Raw genomic sequence first — 16318 nt, 5'->3', positions numbered from 1 at the left:
AACCAAGGCTCAAGGTCATATATACTTGGACCTACCAAGGCATCAGGGTTATCCGTACCCTCTGCAGAGGTGTGCGCGCGTTTCGTAATCGTATACATACTTTATACATAGTCATATACATATAGTCTTACCCGACATCATAAGCTCGGGGTCTTATTATAGCCCTTCATAGGCACACATACACATATATCGTAGCTCGTAAGCATCTCTAGTCTCATTTTACTCTTATCATCATTACTATCCTCATCATTATCGTTACATTTACATTATAGACTTACTCGTCATACGAGGAACGTAGTATAAGCATAGTACATATCAAGGGTCGTGAGCTTATGAGCTCCGAATGTCAACCATGTGAAGACAACATACTCATATAGAGGAATTTAGGAATTTGGCCATGAACCATGCCTTATGAAAGAAGGGTTAGCTTTACATACCTTTCCGTCGAACTATTCTATGCTTGGACGTTCCCTTCCAATGCTAGCGTTTATACCTTCATTAATATCATAACAATGACCATTAGTCATTCACATTATCCACATTATCTAGAATTCCTCAATTTGCCTCTAATTCACCCACATTCATGATTATAACACCCATCTTCATCCATTCGTCTAAAGTGTTTAGTTCATGATCTTAATACCATTTATAACACATTCATATCACAACACAACAACATTCATAACTCAATTCAAACTATTTCTCAAAATGTCACTATTCATCATTCATGACCTAGTTGACCACATTTTCTACAATCCATGTATTTTAATTCTCCAATACCTCAAACATCTTGTAAAAATCATGAATCTTACCTTAGAAGTTGTAGGAACAAGTTTTGGTTGATAATACTCTTCTTTGGGCAAAACCCTAGTTTTTCTCCATTTGGATTTCTTGACTTGGATGATCCTTGATGATTCTCTTATCCTTGATTTACTTGTCTTAATGTTATGGATGACTTATAATCCTTGAAAACTCATAAAATAAATGCAGAGAGAAGTTCTAGAGAGAAGTGGTGTAATGTTGTAAATGAAATAAGACAAGTCTTGATCCTCATATTTAATGAATTGAAAAATCTGTGCTGGGTGAACAGTGGTCGTCCATGGAGGTTTACGGTCCGTGTTTCAGTTTACGGACCGTCCCTCGTGGTCGTTTTTAAGAAACTTTGGCCTGCATGCATGGTGATTTACGACCATGGTTTACGGGTCGTAAATCACTTTACGGGTCCGTCCACCAGGTCGTATTTTAGCCATTTCCTCAGCTGGCAGAAAGTTGAAGTTGGACATGCCAGTTTACGACGTCAAGTTTACAGACCGTATTGCACTTTACGGTCCGTATTTTGCACTATACGACCATTGGGCAGTTTTGCCAACTTTCAATTTTTCTCATTTCTCGACTTTTCATTCTAATCATCCACATCCCTTTACATACATTTCCCATAAAACATTATACACTCGCACTCCTCGCATACATCATTAGTTCATTTGCTTGCGTACCAACGGGAAATTTTCCGAGGTGTAACATCAAATTTGAAACATAAGTACGTTGATCTAGGGTTAAGTGAAACCACTTTGGAATATAAGGAGCAAGCATTATTAAGTATATTTAATAAGTGAAGGATGTACATAAGATATACCGGAAGGTTTTATAAGGAAATGAGTGCAAGAAATGAGGTAGTACCGCTTCGGAGAAAGGATGGGTAATGTTTTGTGTGAAACGTTTGGTCCAACTTGGGGGACACATATCTCTTAGCATATAAATTGTTTTAAGGTGAAACAAAAGCCTAAAATGAAGTTCGTCGAGCCTAGTTTCCAACGCAATAAACTTCTCATCGATAGGCCATCGGAGTATGGAATTATGGACGTTACAAGTTCAGCTAACAGAGCTGAAACGCGGGCTACAGTATTGCTACATTACTGCTACAGTAAAATACTACAGTGAGCCCGACCCGAATTTGACCCTTTTAAAAAGGGTAGGAACCCCTTTTTGTCATCAGATTTTCCTGGAAAATTCCGGAAATTGAAGAGAGAGCGAGGGGGAAACAAAAGGTGAGCAATTTTTAAGTCGCGGAGTAGTGGTTTATGTCCGGGTAACGCATGGTTGTGATTCTAGTATTGTTTTGCGGCTGATTTTAGCGTGGATATTGAGGATATTGCTGTCTTAACAAGAAAAAAGGTATGAATCTTTCTCTTATGGTATTATTTAAGGCTTATTTACGGACATAAAGTCGCTTAACAATCGTGTAGTAAGTTTGTTTGTTATGGAAGTTGGAAAACAGCGTGTGGGCTGTTTTATGGTACATATTGGTGTTGGAAATGATGTTATTGATGTTGGTATTTTTGTTGTTGTTGGTTGTTGGATTGTGATTTCGGGCTAGGCATATAAACAGGGGAGGTGCTGCCCGAATTTCGACAGATTCTAAACGGAATTAAATTGAAGGCTTAAGATGAGCATACGACATTGAGCCTAATAATAGTATGAATGGTTTATATGTAGATTTACGAGCTTGGAAGGATAAACGTTGAGCGACTAGGGCGACTGAAAGGTATGTATGGCTAAACCCTTTCTTTCTAAAGGCATGATTCCTTGTTATAAACCTTAGTACCATATCCGTCATATCCTTGCCTCCACAAATACTAGAAACCTATGAATCTCATGATCCTTACGATATTATTGAGCTTATTCATGATCTTTGAGAGTATTCTCTGTGATTGATCTCGCCTCATAATTCTTGTTCTTTCGAGGTGAGATATAGCGATGACGATTCTATTTCTAATGCTATCTAAGTTCATGGTTCTCGATACGCTCATGACATTATTGATTTCATCTTACGACGGTTGATCCTTCAAGGAATGATATAGTGATAATGTTAATGCTAATGATGATGTTAATTTCATTTATCTATTTTTATGTATATGTATGTATGCATTGCGTCCCACTGATTAGTTGGGTATCACATCGAGTCCCGAAAGGGCTGGATACGGATGACACCGAGTCCCGAAAGGGCCGGGTACGGATGACACCGAGTTCCGAAAGGGCCGGGTACAGAAATGATAGATGTATGTATAGTTAGTGCGTGTGAATGCATATGTATATATGTTGTGTATGGATATGTATGACATGTTTTTCCTGTAGATGAGTAGTTTACATGACAGAGATTTTAAGAAGAGTACGAGGTATAATTACTTACTTTATCTTATGTTTTCTTCACTCTGATATCATACTACTATTCATGCCTTACATACTCAGTACATTATTCGTACTGACGTCCCTTCTTGTGTACGCTGCGTTCATGCCCGCAGGATTTGGTTTCCAGTCGGACGATTCACAGCAGTAGGATCTCTCCTTGGCAGCAGTTGGTATGCTCCATTGATCCGGAGCTATACCCCTTTTGGTATGCTATTCGGTTACGTACATGTATGGGTACGGCAGGGCCTTCTCCTGTCATTTCTACAGTTTGTACTCCATAGAGGTCTGTGGACAGTGATATGTAGTCGTGTTGTTATGCAGCCCCATCAGCACTTATTTTATTGTACAGTATATATGTGTGGCAGCCAAATCGGCACACGCTGTTATTCTCAGTGTTTATGTTTACATGTATGTGTTGGCCGTGAGTTTTCGGTACGGTGTTTCTTATGTTGATTGTTCGGGAGACAGTCCAACTCAGTTACAGATTGTGTATGGGCCCAGGATAGTCAGTGAGAGGTAAATTCATACATAGAAGTGTTTGACCAGCAATGGTCGGGCACTTGTTGCACCCCATCAGTTTGGGTCGTGACACTATTATCGCTAGAAGAGCCATGGGGGCTCTATCTAGGGAAGAGAGTGACCAAAGGGAGAATTTGTTCCATGCAAGGTGTAAAATTGTGGATAAGGTGTTACACCTCGGAAATTTTTCGTGAGCCAACCATGAATAGACCAACGAAGGGCATGTGTGTGCGATGTTTTACTAAGTAGGGAATGACTATTTATGAACTTTGGAATTAAGAAAGTTTCAGAATTTCGTATCAGCTAGTGGTCGTAAAATGGAATACGGCCCGTACAGTGATTTACGGACCGTAAAGTGCCATCGTCCTTCAATATTTCAAAAATTTCAACTTTCTGTCAAATGCTTCAAATGGTTAAAAACGACTTGGATACGGCCCGTAAATTGAAATACGGCCCGTAAACTGAGTCGTAAACCGCCATGATCTTCAGCCAACCTTTCTGTTTCTGATATGCTTAAATACGGTCGCGAAGGACGGACCGTAAACTAGTATACGGCCCATAAAGTGGGGTTTACGGCCATTGTGCATTTCGACCACTGTTCATAAAAATCAGATTTTAGCTATTAAAAAGGAGGGACCCAAGTTCATTTTCTCATTTCATCTTCACGAAATTTCTCCCTAGAAATCTCTAGAACACTCCAAACACTTCAACAACAAGAATACCAAGGAAATCAATGAGCATCAACACCAAATTTATGAAACAAAGTGTATGAAACCTAATTGGAAGTCATCTCCTTCAAGAAATTCCAAAAGAGGTGAAGAAGGGTTTTGGTGCTAAAGGAGTGATTCCACTCTAGGCTTGTTCCACCATCATCTAAGGTATGTTTCATGACTTTATCATGCTATTTACGGTATTGGAAAGCTAAGATGCTTGAAATGTAAAAGAACCTAGAAAATGGGCCATTACTGAGTGAATAGTGTCACAATTGAATGATAGTTGAATGGAATCATGAACGTTGATATGTTATGATGATGAATACATTATAAGTGGCGTATAGACCATGGAATAGGTGTGAAGTAAGCAAAATTATGATGATGAGCTAAAACCATTAAATGTGGAGAAATTGGAGAAAAATGGTGGATTTTGCTAAATATAGATAAGGGATGAATGTTGATACGATATTGTGAGTGTTTTTGTAAACGTTTGGGAGTTGAAATAGAACATGAGAAAAGTAGTGAAACAAAGGAAACGCTGCCCAATTTTCTCTAGAAATAACGATGCGTTCTTATGGTCGATCGACTAGCTATAATGCGTATTCTCTCATGAAGGTAGCAACGTGATATTGAAGGAGAACAAGTGAACGACAGCTTAACTAAGCGACAAAGGTATGTGAGGATAATCCTTTTTCTTTCTATGGCATCAATCCCATGATATGATTCTTCTTCCTCTCCATGATTCTCCTATATTCCGGAAAGCCAAGAGCTTGAGATTATGAATAGCTATATGAGTCAAGAGATATGATATGACGTTCCTATAAAGTAAATGATGTCATCCATTTTATACACTCACCTTACATACTAATCCCTTCAAGGTGAGGCAGAATGTTCATGAATGACCATAATGGAATCGAGGGTTCACGACCTTACGCCACCTCGATAAAATACACTTGTTCTAGAGTCCCTATGCATGCACAATTGTGAGCATATTTTGATAAGAATATTATTATAAGTATTTCATAATGAGCATGTCATAATCATATTACACCAGGCCAAGTTGGCCGGGCAGTCACCGCGAAAGCGGGCAGCTATTCGATACACCATGGCCAGTTGGCATGGCCAAACACCACTAGTGGGCGGCATGAGATGGTACCCCAGACGCGGGAGGCCTGGACGCGGGCTAATATTCTGATTATCACACCGCACCTATATGGTCGGGCAGTTTATATATGTCTATATATATATGATATGCATACATGAGATGATGATAAGCATAAAAGTAAGTCAGCATGCATTACATTTCATACGATTCCCAGCCAGGTACAGTTGCTCCATACTTGATGCTCTCTTTATTTCCTGATGTGTTGTTATTGTTCATGCCTCTCATACTCAGTATAACATTCGTACTGATGTCCGTTTTCTTTAGACGCTGTGTTCATGCCCACAGGTAGACAGGGAGGTGAGCTCGATCCGGATTCTTAGGAGCTGTCAGCTGATTGAAAGCACACCATTGCTCAGAGGTGCTTATGATTATTCTTTTGGTACATATGTATATTTTGGGCATGACGGAGTCTTGTTCCGTCTACATGTATAGTATGTCAGTAGAGGCTCGTAGATGCGTAGTGTGGGTTAGATGGTCTCACAAGTCTTCTACGGTATGCATAAATATATTACATATATTATTTTGATAGTCTACTGAGGCATTTATATATATATGTATAGACTAATTGTGCTTTCCACCGAAAAATGATTGTCATGCGATTATGAATTTATGAATGATAAAGAAGCGTAAATGACTATGATAAGTGAGGGAATAAGGGGTGCTCAGTGGTCAGCTTCGGGTACCCGTCGCGGCGCCCAGCCGGGTCGTGACATAAGGTGTGTTCCTTGATTATTGATGGTGGGAGTTACATGAATGTAGTTAGCCAATTTTTGGTTGAAAGTATGAAATTTTTCACCCGTTAGCACACTAATCCCTATAAACTCCAATGGTTCAATGAATGTGGTGAGATGAGGGTCAACAAGCAATCCGTTATAAAATTTAGCATTGGCAAGTACCCAGATGAGATTTTGCGTGATGTGGTGCCTATGCAAGTTTGCCATCTATTGCTTGGGAGACCTTGGCAATTTGATATTGATACCCAACATAGTGGGAGAACTAACAAGTACTCATTTGTGGTCAAGGGGAAGAAGTACATTCTTAACCCACTAACCCCTTACTAAGTGAGTGAGGATTATAGAGTGATGAGGGAGCTTCGAGAGAAGTATCAAAAGGCAGAGAAGGAGAAGAGCGAGAGGGAGACTTTGTTGGTCGTAAGTGGAGAAGGAACATCTCAAGATGGTTCCAAGAAATGTTTGTTGGCCAAACCAAGTAATTGCTTAAAAGGGGTTGATGAGAGACACTTCATGGTGTGTCTTGTTAATAAGGACCTTCTCTTAAATGCTAACCAACCTACTGGCACTTTACCTAGTAGTATGTCTTCTCTTTTGCAGGAATATGAAGCATTGCTCTCGAAAGAAATGCCCGATGGCTTACCTCCCCTGAGAGGTATTGAGCACCAAATTGATTTTGTACCAGGTTCTCAAATCCTGAATAAGCCAGCATATAGAAGCAATCCGGAGGAAACAAAATAGCTGCAAAGACAAGTCGATGAGTTACTCAAGAAGGGTCTAGTCAAGGAAAGCCTTAGCCCATGTGTCGTACCGGTGATTCTTGTTTCGAAGAAAGATGGCACTTGGAGGATGTGCATTGATTGTAGAGCCGTCAACAAAATCACGGTAAAGTATCGCCATCCTATTCCTAGGCTTGATGATATGTTGGATGAGCTTTGTGGCTCAACTGTGTTTTCGAAGGTTGATCTTAGAAGTGGCTATCACCAAAGTCGAATGAACCCCGGTGATGAGTGGAAAACAGCCTTCAAAACCAATTTTGGCCTCTATGAGTGGCTTGTCATGCCATTCGGCCTAACCAAATGCACCTAGCACATTTATGAGATTAATGAACCATGTCTTGAAACCCTTTATCAATAAGTTTGTGGTTGTCTATTTTGATGATATTCTTGTGTATAGCGAATCAATTGAGGAGCATGCAGATCATTTGAGGCAAGTATTTGATGTATTGTTGAGAGGTTGTTTGCTAATCCGAAGAAATGTTATTTTTGTGTTGATAAAGTGGTGTTCTTAGGTTTTGTTGTGAGTGCAAATGGTGTTGAGGTGGATGAAGAAAAGGTGGAATCCTTTAGAACTTGGCCAACTCCCAAAAATGCAACCTATGTGAGAAGTTTCTAGGGGTTGGCAAGTTTCTATAGGAGATTTGTAAAGGGTTTTACTACAATTGCCTCCCCAAAGACCGAATTGATTAAAAACGAGGTTCCTTTTGTGTGGGGGAATGAGTAAGAAAAGGCATTTCAAGAATTGAAGTCTTTATTGAATTCGGCACCTTTGTTACAATTGCCAAATTTCGAGAAGACCTTTGAAGGAGAGTGTGATGCTTCCGGAGTAGGCATAGGTGGTGTCTTGATGCTAGAGGGCAAACCATTGGCCTATTTTAGTGAGAAGCTTAAGGGGGCACCTTTGAACTACTCAACCTATGACAAGGAGTTGTATGCACTTGTGAGGGTTTTGACCCATTAGCAACATTATTTATGGCACAAAGAATTTTTGATTGATTCAGATCATGAATCCTTGAAGCATTTAAAGGGTCAATCGAAGCTCAACAAAAGACATGCCAAGTGGGTAGAATTGATTGAAGCTTTCCCTTATGTGATCCATTACAAAAAGGGTAAAGATAATGTGGCGGCAGATGCTTTATCTAGAAGGTATGTCTTGCTCAATACAATGGCTTCTAGAATGATGGGTTTTGACATCCTTAAGGGATCCTATTCTTAAGATCCCGACTTTAAGGCAATTTGTATGGAGTTGACCCAAGGGCGGAGGGTTGATAGATTCCAACTTATTGATGGGTTCCTATTCATGGATGGTAGAGTTTGTGTTCCAATGAGCTCATGGAAAGAGTTGTTCGTCAAGGAAGCACATATGGTAGAATGATGGGCCATTTTGGAGTGGCCAAGACACTTGACATTTTGGGTGAGCAATTCTATTGGCCTATGATGCGGCATGATGTTGAAAAGCTATATGGTCAATGTTTGGAATGCAAGCAAGCCAAGTCCAAGACTCGGCCCCAAGGTATGTATACTCCCCTTCCTGCTCCTATTGGTCCTTGGATAGACATTTCTATGGATTTTGTGTTGGGTCTTCCAAGAACCAAAAAGGGTCATGATAGCATTTTTGTTGTGGTAGATAGGTTCTCAAAAATGTCTCATTTTATACCATGCCATAAATGTGATGATGCATCTCATGTAGCATATTTGTTTGTGAATCATGTGCTAAAATTGCATGGAGTTCCTAGAACTATTGTTAGCGATAGGGATTCTAAATTCCTTAGTCATTTTTGGAAGAGTCTATGGGGTGCACTTGGCACCAAGCTTTTATTCTCTACTTCTTGCCACCCTCAAGCGGATGGGCAAACCGAAGTAGTCAATAGGACTCTTAGAAGCATGCTTAGGTGTATGATTAGAAAAAAACCTACTTCTTGGGAGGATTGTTTGCCTTTAATAGAATCTGGTTATAATCGTTCTCTTCACACTTCTATTGGCATGACCCCATTTGAAGTCTGCTATTGTTTTAACCCATTGATTACTTTACCTTAACCCCCTTGTCTAGTGATGTTGTTGTGAACTTAGATGCAAAACAGAGGGCGGCCGAAATGATGAAAATTCATGCCAAGGTAAAGGAGAACATTGACAAAATCAATACCAAGGTAGCAAAAAGGAAAACCCGTAGGAGGAAGAAGATAGAATTCCAACCTAATGATTGGGTTTGGATTCATTTTTGGAAGGAAAGATTTCCTCAGTTGAGGAAAGGGAAGTTGAATCCAAGAGGAGATGGTTCCTTCAAAGTCCTTGAAAAGATCAACGACAATGCCTACAAGATCGACTTGCCAAGTGAGTATAATGTTCACAACGTTTTCAATGTAAGTAATCTTTCCCCTTGTGTTATAGGTGAGCCTTTAGATTCGAGGACAAATCTTCTCCAAGAAGGGGAGGATGATATGACCCCGCCTAGCTCAAGGCCATTCACTAGGAGTCAAGTGAGGGAGCTCCAAGAGATGCAAGCCATGTTCATGAAGAAAAGAGCTTTGGAAGAGCTTGGAGAGAAGGTGGCCAAAGCTTACAATGTTTGGGAAATAGCTTGGGAAGGCCTAGAAGATCAAGAGATGATCTCCTCTCAAAGTGGCTAGATGATGAAGAGGGACATGTTTGCAAAATATGGGCATTGGATGCAAATCTTGGCCAAGAATGCAATTCTAGGCCAAAGGTTCAAATTAGAGGCCACATTTGCAAGTTATGACCGTTGGATGAATGAAGACCCATGTTTGGGGTTAATTTTGCAAAGTGCCACTTTTGGGCCTTTGGTGTAAAGCCCTAGACTATAAATAGAAGACTTGTCTTATTTTCATCTTTAGCTTCAATTTTGAAGAACTTGAGAGTAATAGTTTGTTAGGTTATTAATCATAATATAGTTTGTTTGGTTGCATAATTCTAAGAGTGAGTCTTAGTTGCAAAGTGGATTGTTTATTTCCATTGGAATCATATTGAGTTGCTCATTTGTGGTCTTCCAAATTGGGTAATTCCTTGAATTCCAAATTGCTAATGTTCATTGATTGAAGTCCCAGTAGGAGGGTTTAGGTTTCAAATACCTAAATTTTCCTATAGATTTCTTATCAATTGGGTCTAGCATTTATCCATATACCTTTCTTCCATTCCTAATCTTGCCCATTCCTATTTTCCATTTTCTTGTTCTTTATGTTTTTAGAGTTTCATAGGTTTGTCACGACCCAGCTAGGGGCCGCGACGGGTACCCGGGCTAACAACCAAGCACCGCTCGTCCTACTACTCATCATGCTCATTAACTACTCTTTTATCGATTTTATATTCAAATCATAAGAAAGTCATGTTTCAATTGTAAACATAAATAGTTTCTTATACATAAGCCCTTTAGGCTATCAAAATAATATATACAGTTATACCATAGTGACCTTGTCAGACCACATAACCCACACTGTATATCTACGAGCCTCTACTGAAGTACAAAACGCATAGACGGGACAGGACCCCATCGAGCCCAACATATACAAATATACACAAAATAATAATCAAGCACCTCCGGGACAAAGGAGTGCTTTCAATCGGCTAACATCTCCAACGAGTCTGGCTCAAGCTAGCCTCCCTGTCTACCTGTGGGCATGAACACAACGTCCAAAGAAAACGGACGTCAGTACGAATATTGTACTGAGTATGTAAGACAAGAATGAAATAAGTATAATAAGAGGATCGTGAGGCATAAGAGAAAGATATAACCTTCCAGAGTATCATAAGAAAATACATCTCGTACATATATCATATTTTACACGATCATAGTACATATGTCATCATATCACATACCTCGTCACATCACAATTCTCATCGTTCTCCCGCGTCTGGGTAACTATAGTATGCCGCCCACTAGTGGTGATCATGCCAGGCCCTCTAGGCTAGGTGTAACATCACAGCCCGCCTTAGCGGTGACATGCCCGTCCATCTAGGCACGGTGGTATCATATGCAGCCCGCCTTACCGGTGACATGCCCGGCCATTCTGGCGCGGTGGAATTTCATCATCACATAATCAATCATGACCCATCACTATTGCACATTTCATGAACGTATCATAATCTCATCATAGCTTGGCATTTTCATACATAAAATAGGCATATTATAAGCTATGATTATTGATCATCTTATAAACATGTCATGACTTATAATCATTTCACATTTAGCGTTAGGAGCATGCATTACACTTTGGAGGCAACTATAGCCATGTCGGGGTGACGTAAGGTCGTAACCCCCCATTCTATTACGAACATTTATGAGTATCCTGCCTCACCTCGAAGGAAATAGAGCATAAGGTGAGTGTTAAAAATAACGACATCATTAGCGTTGTATCATGAACCATCAGATTTTGATACTTTAGCTCATTATAATCATTATCACAATCGTATGTAATTTAGTATATTTAAGGACTCATAAGCTTCATCATATAGGAGGATCATGGAAAGCTTGAAAGATTCATGCCTTTGAAGGAAGGGATAAGCCTTACATACCTTTGACGTTTAACTAATCTATCGCTTGCTTGTTCTTCTTTAATGCACACGTGCTACCTTCAAGAGATTTTATATCGTCATTAGCTAAGCAATTATAAAAACGGGCTTTCTAAAGCTAGGGAAAATTGGGCAGCACTTCCTTCTTATATACTACTTTTCCATAGTCTATATCAACTCCCAAACTCTCACAACAACATTCACAATATTGTAATCAACAATCATCATTTATATACATTGGCCACAATCCACCATTTCTCTTCAATTTCTCCACATTTATGGTTATAGCTTACTATCGCATTTCCTCGTATATATACTTATTTCATGGCCTAAATGTCATTTATAACGTATTAATAATCACAACACACCAACATTCATGATTCAATCCAACTACCATCCAACCACGACACTATTCACTCATTAATGACCCATTTCCTATGTCTTTTTACAATTCAAGTATCTTAACCTTCCAATACCTTAAAAAACATGGTTTAGTCATGAAACTTACCTCAGATGATGGTTGAACGAGTCTTGAGTGGAGTTTCCCTTCTAGCACCAAAACCCTACTTCACCTCCTTTGGGTTTTCTTGATTTGGATGAACTTTTGTGTGATTCTTACACTTGATTTCGTGGGTTTCATGTAGTTGACCACTAATTTCATTTGATTTCTTATAGTTAAAGAGTATAGAGGGTTCTAGATTTTTCTTGAAGTGTGGAGTTAGAATGGAATGAAAATGAAATGAAACAAGGTCCTTATACTTAAACTTTAAATCGGGCCGGACCATGTTATACGGACCAACATACGGTCCGTACTATTTATACGGCCATATGTGTGGCTGTATGTTTGGTCCAGAATGTCATCCTCCTCTTGGCCAATTATACGGTCCAAAATACGGCCAGTATAATTTATACGGACCGTATGTTTGGCCGTATAATACCAACTGAAGCGATTTCGTTTTTGTCGGCTCGTTTAATCTCCGATCCTTATGGTACCTTCTTGACACTTGTTTATCACCTCAATACCAATCAAAGGGATTTTATTACTTCTCTCCAAGACATCATTATTCCCTCATTGGCTCATCGTCCATAATTTCGACCCGATACTTAACATATCCCTTACTTCCTTTGTCAAACTTCTTTCTTTACGTCTATCACCTTCAAGTATCGATTACGATCATCAAATGCTATCTCTTACTTATCGAATCATCGTGTATGTCAAGCCGCCTTCGCTAGCTTATTCACTGTACGCTAACGGGGAAAATTTCCAAGGTGTAACATTCTTCCCCCCTTTTGGAACACTCGGGATTCTACGAAAATTTCGCTAGAGTTTCCCCTGTAATTTGGCACCACCAACCTGTCACAACAACCCATAATATCATCGCCTCATAGGGCTGCATTATAATATCAACATATCTATGGCCACACACGACCAAAAGCATGAAAAGTAAGCATACATACCTTATCTTGTTGGTGTTTCATCTTGGATTTCTCCTGGGGGTTGAAATAAATGCGGGTACTTGGACTTCATACTCTCTTCCGCTTCCCAAGTCATTTCTTCCTGATTGTTGTTTCGCCATAAGACTTTGAATGATGCAACCTCTTTATTTTGAAGTCTTCGCACTTGCCTGTCTAGAATAGCAATTGGTACTTCTTCATAAGTTAGCTTTTCTGTCACTTACACATCATCTATTGGGACAATATTTTCGGCATGACAAAAGTGGTATCAGAGCAGTTTTGTCATAGTATTGTCTACAGAACGTGTCCAGTAGAGTCTTGTTTATGGGTGTGAAGCACGCCACACTTATAAACAGGAGGCTGCGAGGCATTTAGGAATCATTATCCTTTCTTTCTCATCCTAGATCGTGCGATAGGGCCAAAGTCTTGGAAAGATTGTTCCTGACCTTCTTTCCTTGTTAGATAAGTACAGATTTGTACCGATGAAGGGGACGATTTCTGATAGTGGGGGTGTAAGGAAGGCCCCCAGGGTGGACTCCAGACTATGGGAACCAGGACAGATTAGGAGGAGTCTTAGTTACTCCGTTGAGACAGATCCTTCTAAGGATATGATTGAGATGACTCCCCAGAGCCTGTGAATTCGATGGAGGAGGATCCGTCAGAGGATAGCTATGAGATGGACCCGTGCGAGGGTTCGTATGAGACACAAGTGGAGCAGGAGGCTCCTGAGACTGCACCAGATTTGGTCCCTCCAGTTTCTCCTATAATTGAGCATTACGTCAGAACAGCCACGAATGTAAGTGTTACAGAGTATTCTAGTCCTCTGTCTTGGACATCAGTCGATCAGGAGCTTCCAGAGTATTCGTATCCTTCGGATTATGATGGAGGAGATGAGGACGGTTGAATGAGTAGATGGTGGAAGGATTAGGAAAGGGATATTTCACTTCACAGTTCCCAAGACCAGGACCAGGACAGGCCGGTTATAGGTATATGGGTCTTCTTATTGAAACTCCTCATGTTATGTGTGATTATTATGGGATATCATCTAATGGTTGACAAACGGGGATTTTAAAGAAACCGATAACTGAGGTATTTATGGATAACTGCGACTAAGACATTTCTACTACCATTAGGAACCCCGAGCTAGGAATGAAAACCAGTCACATGTGTTGACTTGTGGTTATGAAAATTTTCTACATATTTGAAGTTTCAAAGGTTATGATAATATTTATCAAATCAGGAAAGTAAGGGATTTTCCAACCTTGAGGGAAAAGCATTACAGGGTTTTATGTGGATGTTCCACTAGAACTTTAAATTGGTTTTTTTAAAGATATGTGATAAAGGACCAGGTAGTAATAAAAAGGATGGATGTGATCCTTATAAGAAGGTTTACCTTGATTTTTCATATAGATGTGGTGAAGGCCACTTGACAACAGAAAAATAAGAGTGATGTCGGCTTATGAATAAAAAGGAAAGAAGAGTAGGTATTTGAGTGAAGATCATTCATTAATTCTTTATTGCCAGAGGCTCATAATCAGAGCTGAGAAAATATGGTAAGAACTCCTACAGATTATGAAATGCAAGAAATATGAGGAACTAGAATAGCCCGAGCGAAATTAGGAGCATATGAGCCTTGCGATTGGAATTTTAAATGATCGTGAGGTATGAGTCTGGCTAGCTAGGCAAAAACAGGGGAGATGTATTAAAGCCATGAATTCAGGACAATCTTAAAAAGTATTGGGATATTTAGCAAGTGAGGTATTAACAAGCGATGTAAATGATGACTCATGTGTGGCCACATTAAATATTATGCGTGCCCTTATGATCGATCTTACGATATGTTAAAGGTATTGAGTGAGTTGGGTATTGAAGTTAAGGTAGGAAGTGCTACAGGGCAGATTGATATAGTTTTCATCGAATGTTAAAGTTGGACAATCGTGACGCAATAATATCAGGGAGAAGAAGAATATGTGTATAAAAGAATAAGGAAACTATAATGTCATGAGAAGAAGAGAAGTATAAGCAAGGGAAAGTATATTGCTAGTAAGGATCAAGAAGGGTCTCCAAGAAATTAAGGCGATGGTAGAGGCGAAGAGCCATCCGGATAAATCTCTAAAGTAAGTAAGCAAGAAGAATAGAGTATGGCAATAAGGGGTAAAGGACGAATTCGAAGGTCCCGGAAACAGATCATGACAAATAGGATTGAAGTATAATAACGATGAGTATGGGTATAATTGGAGAAGTAATAATCGGGTTTTATGAAGACGTCAAGTGATTTCTGACTCCTAGGGTACATCCGAAAGGGATAAATATGAAGCCATATTGATACGTTCACCTAGAAAGCGGAAAAGCCCCCCTTCCCCCCCTCCCCCCCCCCCCCCCCACCAAAAGACGATTTCAAAAATAGATGGAACTCATACTTCTAATAAAATATTCTACGAATTCCAGGGTCAATGCTATAGAATGGTAAGTGGGGCAGAGCACTTTATGAGCAAGGGGAGTCAAGAAAGGCCTTGAGAACGAAAGTAAGGAAAGTCGACTAATGAATTGGTTAAAGGAAGTTGTGTAACCATCCAGAATAAGAGAAAGGTTAATAAGCTGATAGGTTTGGCCAAGAGGAAAACCATCGATAGAATGGGACAAGAGTCTTGATAGGGAGTACAGGAATTCGATCATAAAGGAAATAGGATGAATGTACGAGGGATATGTATAAATATGAACAAATTATGGTATCGAAAGGGAAGATAAGAAAAGGATAAGGATCGATAAGATATTGGAATAGCTATGACACCAGACTATGGTACAACCACCTAGTAAAGAAAGACTACAAAACAGTATGAGCTGGGTAAATGAAAGAGTGGGTCATGGAAAATAGATTCGATATTACATCGATTTACGATAGTATTAAAAGAAGAAACCAGATTTGGTTGGTTAAAAGATAAGATTAGTATAGAAGAGGGGATACCTGACTATAGGGAAGATTTATCAGGTAAGAATCAAGCGAAGGCCAAGAGTCCAAGAAGAATTTCAAAGGAAGTAATGAAGGGATGATGCGTCTGATTGGAACAAAGCTAGTGGCAGTAAAACCGCATGGGAAAATCAAAATAATGGTTCTACTAGATATCTATGATTGAAATTGCAGATCAAGGAAAGAGTGAATTGATTTGAATTCACTGCATGGTAAGGAGCCTGGTTCACATTTCGGAAAATATCCAAATTTATCCCTAATTTATTAGCCAGACTAAG

Source organism: Lycium barbarum, chromosome 6, assembly GCF_019175385.1.
Source record: "Lycium barbarum isolate Lr01 chromosome 6, ASM1917538v2, whole genome shotgun sequence".
Lineage (NCBI taxonomy): Eukaryota > Viridiplantae > Streptophyta > Magnoliopsida > Solanales > Solanaceae > Lycium > Lycium barbarum.
This window is presented reverse-complemented; position numbering follows the sequence as displayed.